This window comes from Schistosoma mansoni (genome assembly GCF_000237925.1).
Source record: "Schistosoma mansoni, WGS project CABG00000000 data, chromosome 4 unplaced supercontig 0032, strain Puerto Rico, whole genome shotgun sequence".
Lineage (NCBI taxonomy): Eukaryota > Metazoa > Platyhelminthes > Trematoda > Strigeidida > Schistosomatidae > Schistosoma > Schistosoma mansoni.
Window position 1 is genome coordinate 1,362,692 of NW_017386017.1, and position 12,387 is coordinate 1,375,078.

Here is a 12,387-nt window from a genome sequence, read left to right on the forward strand (position 1 = left end):
AATGAGGGCCTGTCATCTTTGTTTGTTTGAGTGAGCAGTTCGTTTCACATAACGTCTTTAGTTTTGCTTATGGATAAGCAACCTTAATTACGGCGTTTATCCTGTGGTTAGTTATTCCAATGATTTTATCTCCGAAGTCCAGATATAAGAAGCAGGTTTTTTTCCACTGTATCGTACATAACACACGTTGATTTTGGCATACTTCTTAATGAGTTTCTCTCGATTTTCATTTTCACGTAGACAAGCTCTCCCATGCTTTCCTTTGAGCAAAGTTTATGAGCGCGGTCAAAAAAGGCTCGTACAATCCCCTTTTTTGTGACTCAGACAGAAGCTGTCGTAATTTAGGTAAACTCCACTCCATGTCCTCTCAATTCTGTAAACAACACCCCCGTCACGAGAAGGCAGTGAGTAGGACTTCCCTGTCAGAGGCTATATACGCGTGGTCATGTGAGAGGATTTCGAGAGGAAGAGCGGACTCTCTCCACTCTAGGCTGTACTAGAGCATTTGTGGGGCATTTCTACTACTAGATTTGATCATCTTCAAAATATTCGTTTTTTTCATAATTTCTGTAATTTGTAATTATTATATATTGGTAAATGAGATTTTCAAGAACTTTCAATGAATCATCTACTGGCTTTACTATGTAAAAATGTTCACTTCATCATTCATACTGAATTCACAATAAAGTTTAGTTGTCTAGCTTATTCTAACTATAAACCATTTAAATTCATTTAGTATTGTTTGTTTGAATCTTCCCATTGATAAAGTGGCTATCAGGATTCAGTGGCCGAGGGAATAACGCGATGCCGTTTGAAGCGAAAGGTACTGGGTTCGAGTCCCAGAGTGAACATCAACTCTGAGATGCAGGTACATCCAGCTGAAGAGTCCCAAATAGGATGAGACGCGCGTCCTGGATTCCTTTGCTAGCCATTATCCATCTTTGCTTATAAACCATTTAGTTATTTAGTAAAATTTACATCAAACAAAATAATTTTGGAAATTGAATTTTAAACAAACTTCTTGTAGTAGTAGTAGTAGTAGTACAGACAACTATACAATTTATATGTACATTTATCCCTTTAGGAGGAATATCATAGTACCTATCATATGAACAGACTGGTGATAAGTATAAACGTGAGCAGACATATTCTTAGAAAGACACGTATAGTGTAAACACACAGACACACAGACAAGCATAAAAAGAAGCGACTCATAGGAAGTGGATATATATATATATATGTTTGTTATAACAGCATAGTGATAAACAATACATTAGTTACTAACTCATATTTAAAAAAAGAAAAAAATGCGTCAAACATCAAAGTGATAGTAAAAGATAAATGAAAATTAAGGTGATAAAACAATTTTTTTCTCTTTAAACCAATAAACACACCCAAACAATCACATGGAAGAAATGTTTAAATACATAGTTATAGTTTATATTGCCAAAGAAAAAGTAATCCCATTTCATATAGATACTTTTTTTTTCTATGACTATCAAAGTTTGTAATGGATATTAAGAAGTATGAATGAATTTTTTTAAGGAAGAACATTAGGTTTCAACTGTGTATATGAAAGAACTAACTAACTAAATAACTATGAAAGAACTAACTATTCGAGACTGGTAGGTTCTGGGTTCGAATCTCGCTCGAGGGGCGGGATCGTGGATGCGCACTGCTGAGGAGTCCCATAATAGGACGAAACATCCGTCCAGTGCTTCCAGGTTTTCCATGGTGATCTAGCTTCAATTAACTCATGATTTCAATTATGAAAATACTGAAATCTCTACAAAACCCCTTCTGATCTATATTCATCATGTATCAATTTATTTGAATTTTATATAGTTGAAATCATGAGTCAATTGAAGCTAGACTACCAAGGAAAACCTGGAAGCAATGGACGGCCGTTTCGTCCTATTTTGGGACAGCTCGGCAGTACATCCACGATCCAGTGTTTCCGTCCAGTGCTTCCAGGTTTTCTTCGGTGGTCTAGCTTCAATTGAATCACGCTTTCTACTATGAAGATAAATACTTGTTTTACTTCTAATGATTAAAAAAGAATATGGTTGTCGCAATGATTTTCACCCGAAAAATATCAACTCATTTGACCTTAGGAGGATGTATACTTATCAGATATTAGTATGATGTTAAGAATTTTGAATGATTTAAATGTGATAATCATGATACACTAACTATTGGTAACTAACAAATGTTCATTATTTTATTGAATTTTTTCATGATGACATTTGGTAATTTTATGTTAGGAAGTTTACGTGAAAGTTATTTTACCTATAGTTTCCTCCTATACGTCATGTATATTTGATTAAACCATGTGATAAAGCCTAGTAGAGTGATTGCTTAACTATGTGTACGCTAGTGAAATTCTGTGTATTTCAATAATAATAGAGCTTGAATCTATTCATTTTTAATACTTTTTAATGAAACAAGAAATGTTTGAAAACACTAAATTCACTTGGTATTGTTTGTTTGAATCTTCCCATTGATGGCATTTGCAGTGAACGGTACTGCGTTTGAGTCCCACAGTGAACGTCAACTCTGAGATGCAGGTACATCCAGCTGACGAGTCCCGAATAAGACGTAACGCGCGTCCTGGATTCCACTGCTAGTCACTATCCATGTTAGCTTACAATATTGAAAACACTGTTTACAATCACTTACGCCTGTTACTCTCACTGGAGCATAGGCCGACTGGAAACACAGGGGAATTATTTGATTTTTATGCAAATCTAAAGTAATTTTGTTCAAATCAATTATCAGGTCTATTTTCTGAATTAAATTCTTTGTCTTACTCTACAAACGATCATTTATTATTTGGCGATTTTAAAACACTTCAGAAATCGTTATTAATTTTTGATCATTTGGATACACATTTTATTTTATTTAAACACATAAATATTGGTACAAAGGGGCACCAGATAGATATGCGCCACACAAATCTCATTTGATTTGTGTGATGGCTGTGATACTGCCCAGGTGCCCAGACCGAAGCAGCCGGTTTTCTTAGGGGGCAGACCCGGAGCCTTTGACATAAAGGTCTGATCCACAAGGCAGTGGAGCATCGTGAGGAGAAGCAGTCCCATGGTAGCCGATGACCAACAATTGATTCATACACCATTTGTTCCCTCAGGATACTGGAGCCAGCTCATGTGCACCATTGGTTTGGAATGAGGGTTTTCCAGCTGCCCTAGGTGGACTTTCTGTGTCCACCAACCCGGTTAAAGCGTTGGACATTCACTTTCCGTTCTCTCGATTTCTTAAACAACAGTAATGCTACGAGAAGGCAGAGATGAGGACTTCCGTGACAGAGGCTATATACGCGTGGCCATGTGAGAGTATTTGGAGAGGGAGAGTGGACTCTCCCCACTCTCGGCCGTACCAGGGCATTCGTGGGCTTGGATACACAATGAGTTGTATGTCCAAACTAAACTTGAATTAAAACTTCATATTATTTCTTCCATTTTATTTTAAAATCCAAAGTTAAATTCTGTGATCTTTTATTGTTAACCAGCAATTCAAATATTGGACTATGAATTGAATATCTTTTTTGAGATATAAAAAAATTCCTGAAATAAGTTAATTTATGTGATAGTATCAAACTGGACCAATGTCATGTTTGTCCAGTTCTTTGATGCTGATCAAATTCTGTAAATCAGTTTGCTGTATGTTCACTAATCTAAGTGACTCAACAACGCGTTTATTATACTATGTTTCGTGGTCGAAGGTAGTCAGCAGAAAACTCTGTTCGACCTAGGTTTCATACTAGTTTTCACTCGCCAGCAAGGTGTACCGCCGATTTTGAAGGAAACAGATGTTCTCTAGGGATTCCAACTCGTGTTAGAACATCAGTCGCTGTCCAAAAACGTCAGCGATAATGTCTCAAACTGTGAAGCTGGATGGAGCAGGTTCGAATCGCATAGTGGGTATAGGTTCCTCCAAGATTGCAGGTACACCTTAGTGAGAACTGAAAACCTTTTAAAAAACCGGTAAAGTTTCAAGACTTATCATCAATAATTTTTAAAAGGTTTGTGAGTTGTAAGTTCTTATAAGTAATGGTCAGTAACGGTTTTGTCGTTAACACATAGATACAACAAAGCATAAGTAATCAGTTATTTTTGGATACTGTTTGCAATACAGAAGTAAATTTCATCATGAATCGGCATCATCTGAAGAAAGATTGGAAATGACTGACATCTGAACAAATGTTTCATCTATCTTCGGGACTCCTCGCTATTGAAAGCCTATAATCGCTTCAGCGTCGAACCCAAGGCATTCAGATCTCCAGACGAGCATAATATTACATAGATTAGTATATATTAATAAGCAAATATGGAGAATCAGTCAACGAATTTTTCATTACACATTATGTAGGATAGTTAGGGTATGTTAGACTTATGCCTAAGCAGAGCCTATCTCAAAGTTCCGTGCTAACGGATGTATTTATGCCTTGAATAAGAACAAAAAAATAGCCACATTAGAACTATGGTATTGCTCTATAAGGAAGATAAATAGTGTATACACCTGCACCATTGTGATCGATTCTGAGCCAAGTCACCCAAAGTCTCCCAATGTAGTAAGAGTAATGCTATTTCAGGTCTAGTAGAAAAGATTAGGTGTGGGAAAAGAAGAAAGTATTTAATAAGAAGTAACATATTATCATGAGACTATAATTCATGGATGACCATTGAGCAACGCTAAAGTGACCTTAGGAATGACCACTTACTTACTAGCGCTAAAATAAAGATAACAAACCAGTGTAAGGAATTAAGAATATGATTTACAGTTGATGATCAGGTTTAGGAATTAGATTTAGAGTATTCGTCACGATCCGATAGCTAAAATGCCAAAATCACTGTTTAGCCGAATTGATAAGTGGATTTCGCGTCAAAATCCAAGACCTGCTATCTTAAATCTGATTGATTCGTCCATAAATTATGGTATAGCCCATGCTGGATGTCCAAAACCCACTGATGGCTATCAACAACAAAGCCTAAAATCAAAGATACCAGTGAAAAAAACCTGTTAAGCCCTTTCAAGACTAGGCTGTGCTGTGTCTCCGTATCAGATTCTGGGACCCTTTTATAAAATGTTTGATGTCTTATATTCCGTTTCTGTGTTGTACGTAAATATTAATGCCATTTTAAATAAAAGCGTTAGAGGTATTTGTGGCCAATCAATATCTCCTAGTGACCTTGAATATGATTGGTTTCCTAGCTGTCTTCTATATCAATATGTATGTTTAGCTATCATTAGTCTTGTGGTTTAATTCGTATTAAACATTAGGAAATGGCGGTTAGTCTTTCCCTAGAAATCAAAATCGGTGCTCATGTGGCCTGGCAAATACTTTTATCCTCTGAAAGAATTAAATAGGCTCTACACCATTTCTAGATCCAATGTGATTAATTGTATTCATTGAAACCCTTTTAGTTTTTCTTTTCATGGTTTTGTACTTGATAATAATAATAATAATAATAATAATATAAATAATCAATTGACTTAAAAATTTTTCTAGATTGGTTCAGTCGTTCTTAAGTTAAAATCAATCATTAGAAGTTGAAATATTGATGGAAGAACGGTATAACAAACAAAATTACACCAAATATTATAAGCGAAGATAAATAGTGGCTAGCAATGGAATCCAGGACGCACGTCAAGTCCTATTCGGGACTCGTCAGCTGAGTGTATCTGCATCTCAGAGTTGATGTTCACTCTGGGACTTGAACCCAGTATCTTTCGCTCCAAATGCTATCGCGTTATCTACTCAGCTACTGAGTCCTGATAGCCACTTGCACAGTATGCACATATGCCAATAAGAGACTGACCAGTTGCAGCCATAAGCACCAATGGGAAGATTTAAACAAACAATACTAAGTGAATTTAAACTTCACCCCATCGCACAAGCAAGTGTCTATCAGGACTCAGTAGCTGAGTGGGTAACGTGATGGCGTTTGAAGCGAAAGATAGTGGGTTCGAGTCCCAGAGTGAACATCAACTCTGAGATGCAGGTACATACAGCTGACGAGTTCCAAATAGGACTAGACGCGCATCCTGGATTTCACTGCTAGCCACTATCTATCTTTGCTTATGATTGATTAACTGTTTGATTGAGTTTATGAAATCATTACAGGGTGAATTTTTTTACAGTTTTATGTTAAACCTTAAAGTGAAACTTACTTCACAGACCGTAATTCACTTCTGGTTCATAGATCCTACCAACAGTAGCATTTACTAAAGAGATACATTTGTCATTTATATACAAATACTTTGCTTAGAATTTCATCGTCAAAGTATTTTCCAACTAAATGTTGATGTGCGAAATTTCTAGTCAACTCAGACTGATGTCAGGCTTTTTAATAGACTTAATGATCAAGCCTCTTTTGATGATGATCAGTTTATTTATTTATTTATTTAAACATATAAATATTGGTACAAGGAAGCACCACATACATATGCGCCGCACAAATCTCATTTGATTTGTGTGAGGGTTGTGATACTGTCCAGGTGGCCAAACTTAAGCAGGTAGTTTTCTGAGAGGGGCCACACCTGGAGCCTTTGACCTAAAGGTCTAATCCACAAGGTAGTGGAGTATCGTGAGGAGATGCAGTCCCATGGTAGCCTGTGATCAAAAAAAGTCGATTAATTACTGATATTCATTTACACTTTAGTTATGAATGTTTCAGATAGAATTCCATTATAATAATAATAACACGTGAAGATTGAAATATTAGTATTTTGCTTATATCCTTAGAAAACAATGTAAAAAGAGCAAATGCGATTTACGATTTGCTTCTAGGGACAGTTATTATTTACTACTTTAATTGATTAATCACTTCCAATACATAAAACAATATAGATTATAATGGGAAATTCAATTATTATACATTTAATTTATGGGACTCATTTGAACCCGTTTCAATACACTATTTGGCTCATTCATCGATTGTCATACAGCAAAGAACTGAATTGTCTAGCAATAAAATATATAGATAGGATATATCGATGGCAAACATATATATTCTGGAGAAACCATTAGTTTATGAGTTGATTATTACAAAATAAGGTGGCTCATCCACACACCACTGACATTTGACATTTAACTAAAAACATTATTGTCAGAAGGGGGTTTTGTGGAGATTTTAGTAATTTTATATAGTTGAGATCATGAGTGAATTGAAGCTAGACCACCATGGAAAACCTGGGAGCACTGGACGGCTGGGGAGTCCCACAATGGGACGAAACGTCTATTCAGTGCTTCCAGGTTTTCTATGGTGGTCTAGCTTCAATTGACTCATGATCTCAACTATATAAAAACAATATTGACCAATGATTTCTGTCACCTTACATTTCATTTCACCTTACACATTAAATATAGTATGATTAATGATTATCGGCATGTATTCCTATCGACAACATTCATACCTGATCACGTGACTGAGGAACTAAGTTTATTATATATATATATATATATATATATATATATATATATATATATATATATATATAACAGATTGACCTGATTTTGATGGATTCCTGAAGTGGATCTGTTGACATTCATTAGCAATCAAGGGGTATAAAAACAATGTCTATTTCTTTAATTAGTTACTTAGGTTTTATGCTTATTAGAATTAGATAGTTATGCAAATATGACATCACAACTGGATCAATGATGGCATAGAGTTTATGTGTTCAGCGTCATAATTAGATTCAATGTATACAGATAATATTCAGCCTACCTCGTACAAACATATTACATGATACTAATTAAGCTGGAGCGACTAGAGTTAAATCATTGTTACTACTCAATTTCATCACTTCATCATAAATTGATCCATACTTTAAATTAAACGGATCTTACTACTGTATTCATTTTTATTTCAAGCCAAAATGATCAACATGAAAAATAATAATCATTAACTTGACAGTTCTCTTATTCCATTCCATAAATTTTTGCCAGTAAATAACTTTGACATGGAGTCTAGAATTATACTTTAGTTATACAACTTACATGAAGTTATGAATTGTGATATCTGTAAGCAATAAGCTACTACTGGAAATATCAATTATATACTGGTTTATCATGGATTGAGTTTTAGCATTTATAGATGAGAAGGGGTTTCATGGAGATTTCAGTATTTTCATAGTTGAAATCATGAGTCAATTGAAGCTAGACCACCATGGAAAATCTGGAAGCACTAGACGACCGTCTCGTCCTATTGTGGGACTCCTCAGCAGTGCGCATCCACGATCTCGCCTCGTAAGATTCGAACCCAGGACCTATCAGTCTCGCACCATAGCACTTAACCGATAGACCACTGAGATGGCCGGCATCCAGCAGTGTTAATGTCTAACTTCAACTAATCCACAAAGTTTGAGCAACCGTTCACCAATTGTCTTCAGTGAGTTGATATCTAACAACAGACGTGGTTGAACTCCACTGGTCACTGCTTCCCACTAGAACTCCAGGAAATATCCCTTGAAGTCAGTCTCTTAATTTAATTTAAGGCATTTAATTTAAGGGTGATAATAAAACTGTGTCAAATATTTTCCCACGTTTAAATTATGAACCATTTATCAGTAAGGGCCTGGATTATCTTTTTACTGATATTCAAAACTGAGAATTAACTAGCCTTTATTGATGTGTAGTATAATTTTTCTTATTACGACCCAGCTATTCCTATTGCTTAGTAATCTTGGACACCAATTCACTCGACAAGTCCCCAAATCAGAACACGGTTAAACAGGAAAGAAGTTATATCCTGAATAACAAGGGTTAGATGAAGTAAGAAGCACGATAAGAAATACGTTAGTATATTTACAGATTTTACATGAGAAGATTCTAGAGTCTTCTCCAAGTATCGACTAGTGCTGATTGGATAAGAATTAGCCAATCAGCGTGCACCAACACAAACGTGCATGAAACATACTTTAATCCAATCTATGTCCCGCTAACAATGTGTATGAGTTGTCTACGGCTAGCTTTCAAGTACTCATTTCCCAACACACTTTATATGATAGATGGATTCTAGCTAACAGTGAAATCCAGAAGACTCGTATAATCCTATATGGAACTTGTCAGTTGATGGGTATACCTACATCCTAATGCTGATGTTCAAGCTCAAAACCTTTCGCTTAAAAAATTAAAACGCTTGATCGACCGAGCTACTAAGTGTAGATATCTATTAACATCAACACTGAAATGCAAATATACTCAGTTGATGAATTCCAAATTCAATAAAGTACATTGTCCTGAATTCAATTGCTAACCATAGTCCATGTATTACATAAAACATATGAGCTATTTAGTTATAACTTATCTGATTAAAGGTAGTGTTTTCTTTAAGATATGAAAGTGATCAAATTTTGGATTCCTCTCAGAATCAAGAATGGTTACGGTTAAGGGACTCATATAAAGTCATTGAATAATGTTAAACATTCTTCAGCCGTTACCAGTTCCTTTTTCTACCTTTAATAATGATCATAATGTCATATTCGTAGTAAATTATACTTCCAAGACTATTGCGTAAACAATGGTAGCATTAAGGTGCATTAGAAACGTGTAATATTTTGAACAAAGACAAATCACATGGTAGGTTAGTTGTTTCTTAGATCACATGACACATGCTGTGCTGTACCCATATAAACTTTTTCACCTAATGGTCTTTAAGGTTTTAATGAAAATATTGATTATTTGTTATTATGTGCCTTTTAAAAAACCCAGAAACGATTATAAATCTAACTAAAGGAGGAAAAATAAATTTATTTTCCGGGTAAAATTGGACTTTCAAAATTGTATCACATGTTTTGATTTTTTAAAGGGAGAAAGAGTACTACTAGTGTAATGAATGAGAACATGAGTGGGTACAATCGAATGCATTTGACACGAAAATTACAGAATATCTCACTAAATTCTGTTAACCATACAGTAAACAGTTAATTTGTAAAATAACAATCAATTATCTCAATCGTAACTGTTCCTTCTGCAAATATCTGTCCATCTTCTCTGAATTCCATTGTTCATGCATTTTTATACCAATTGCGTCCCGCTCCGATTCTTTCCTTATCAATCTTCGTGTGAAATACATTCAATGCCCAACCATCGTTATATACTACTTATTTGGATATAAGTATCCCACACCACACTAGCAGTGGAGAAATATTATAATTATGAAAGTCCAACTAATCAGGATACAAAACACTGAGATAAAAAACGTTTCTGAAGCTCATAGTTTGCATCACGGACTGATCTTAGTGAGGCGATAATTGAAAACCCGGAAACGCTAGACAGCTGTTTAGTTATTGTATGAGACACTCTAGGATTAGGCAAACACACTCCCATCGGGAATCAAAGATAGGAATTTCAGTCAAATAAATACATCATTGGATGCCGGCTCAATCAGAATCGTATGACTGGATCTTGATTTAGTGTTTCCAATAGTTGACTGTTCTTCATGAAACCTCAAAATCCAAAGGTCGATCCCTGAAGGGGTTTTTGGTATACACTTAAAACTAACCTTTTGTCCATTGCTCTCAAATATAACCTACAAATAAAGATGAATCAATTCATTTAATAACTTGAAGATCTAAAGTTTAATTCGCTTCGGCTGTCTTGAATGAACCTTGATGATTGTCTAACAATTCTTTAGACCATAATAATAGTCAATAAATTATTTCTAAGTAAAAATTAGTGGGGTAATTATCTTTCACAAGGTCGAGTCGACGAAATTACTACTGATGATTATTTCATCAGTTTCCTGGTTTAAATCTTAACAACCCTTATATCGTCACTCCTTAATTATAAATGTTAGACAATGCTTTGTGCACAAATATATCTTCAGCAAAATAGATCTTAATTCTGTTCACCTTCTTACGTAACTAAACATTTTCTATAAACTGAAATGATTAACTAGTATTCTAGAGTGTTTTGTTCATCACAATGAGGCAAAAAGTTCTGCTCCCAGAACCTTTATATGGTCCACAGTAATAAGTTTTTACAATTAAAGTTTAGTGGTTTGAAGTAGAAGAACTCATGTGGTTGATTTTAATGGCTTGTGACTGAAGTATTTCATTATGTAAGAATTATTCTACGTGTCTTTCCATTGAAAAATTAAACTTTAAATCGAACTACTTAAGTAGTACTTTTCACTTTAGATTACTTCTATTATATATATATATATATATATATATATATATATATAGACAGCTGTTTAGTTATTGTATGAGACACTCTAGGATTAGGCAAACACACTCCCATCGGGAATCAAAGATAGGAATTTCAGTCAAATAAATACATCATTGGATGTATATATATATATATATATATATATATATATATATATATATGTCCGTGGCAGAGAAGCCAACTAATGCAAACAATTTATCTTGAAAGGAACATTGGTGAACAAGATAAAACTAATTATTCTATGACAGAGTGTTCAATATTCAAATGAAGTTAAAACTGATCTGGTTTAGGTCATAATAACAATAATCTTGTTGTGTATAATTCATTTGGACTATAGTTGTTTTTTCCTAGTACATTCCGTAATGCTGTCTAACGGGTTATGATTGTAGGAACGATAGTTAAAACAACTTGGTCTTTAATATTTCATTTGTTTTAGAATTATAATTATTAAAAACTATGGATTAAATGCAATCAATAAAAACCCGGAAGCACAGCACGGCCGTTTCATCCTAGTATGGGACTCTTCAGAAGTGCGCATTCACGATCCCGCATGCAGGACTCGAACTGAGGACCTTCGGTCTTGCGCACCAACTTTTAACTTCTAGATCACTGAGCCGACATCCAACGGTGTTAATTTCTGACTTCAACCAAAATGCCTCATGCAAATTTGAAAAATGAATTCATATAAATAAACTTGAGTGAACTCACCACCAAGGACAACAAACACACAACCAAGGGCAAAATAAAAATCCAAAAAACTATGCTAAAAAGCTAATGAAGGAGATTTAGATAGAAGCAAAGAAATTGATAATAACAACTAGACATATTTCATCTGTGCAAACAATTCACAAGACTACATTTCAGCCATACGAACTATTAAATACAGGGGAAAAAGGAAAACTTATTAGAGACCGAATAAAACACTAGATTAAAAAGCGTTGAAATACCGTAGTTATAAGGTTTTCCTAATTATCCTCTTCATTGGTTGAATTTGAAGTATCCGTTAAATAATCATCGCAAGTGCAACTACTTAGCGACGTTCCACTGTCCTCACTAGGGCAGTCGATTTCTGTATCAAGAGACATACACGAAGTTTTTTGAATAACAGTCCAATTAGAATGTTTTCCTGCATCCCACTCTAATGTTGAAGGTTGATGTGCATAAGAAGATGAACCAGATTCAGTCTGCTT

At 34.8% G+C, this 12,387-nt stretch overlaps 1 protein-coding gene across 1 annotated transcript in view; it reads left to right on the plus strand.

Moving 5' to 3' along the window:
• Positions 1 to 12,387, plus strand: part of Smp_148870 (hypothetical protein) — a gene marked incomplete at both ends in the record, with an annotated part of 53,584 nt that overhangs the window by 1,796 nt on the left and 39,401 nt on the right. The gene's annotated exons all lie outside the window — the stretch shown is intronic.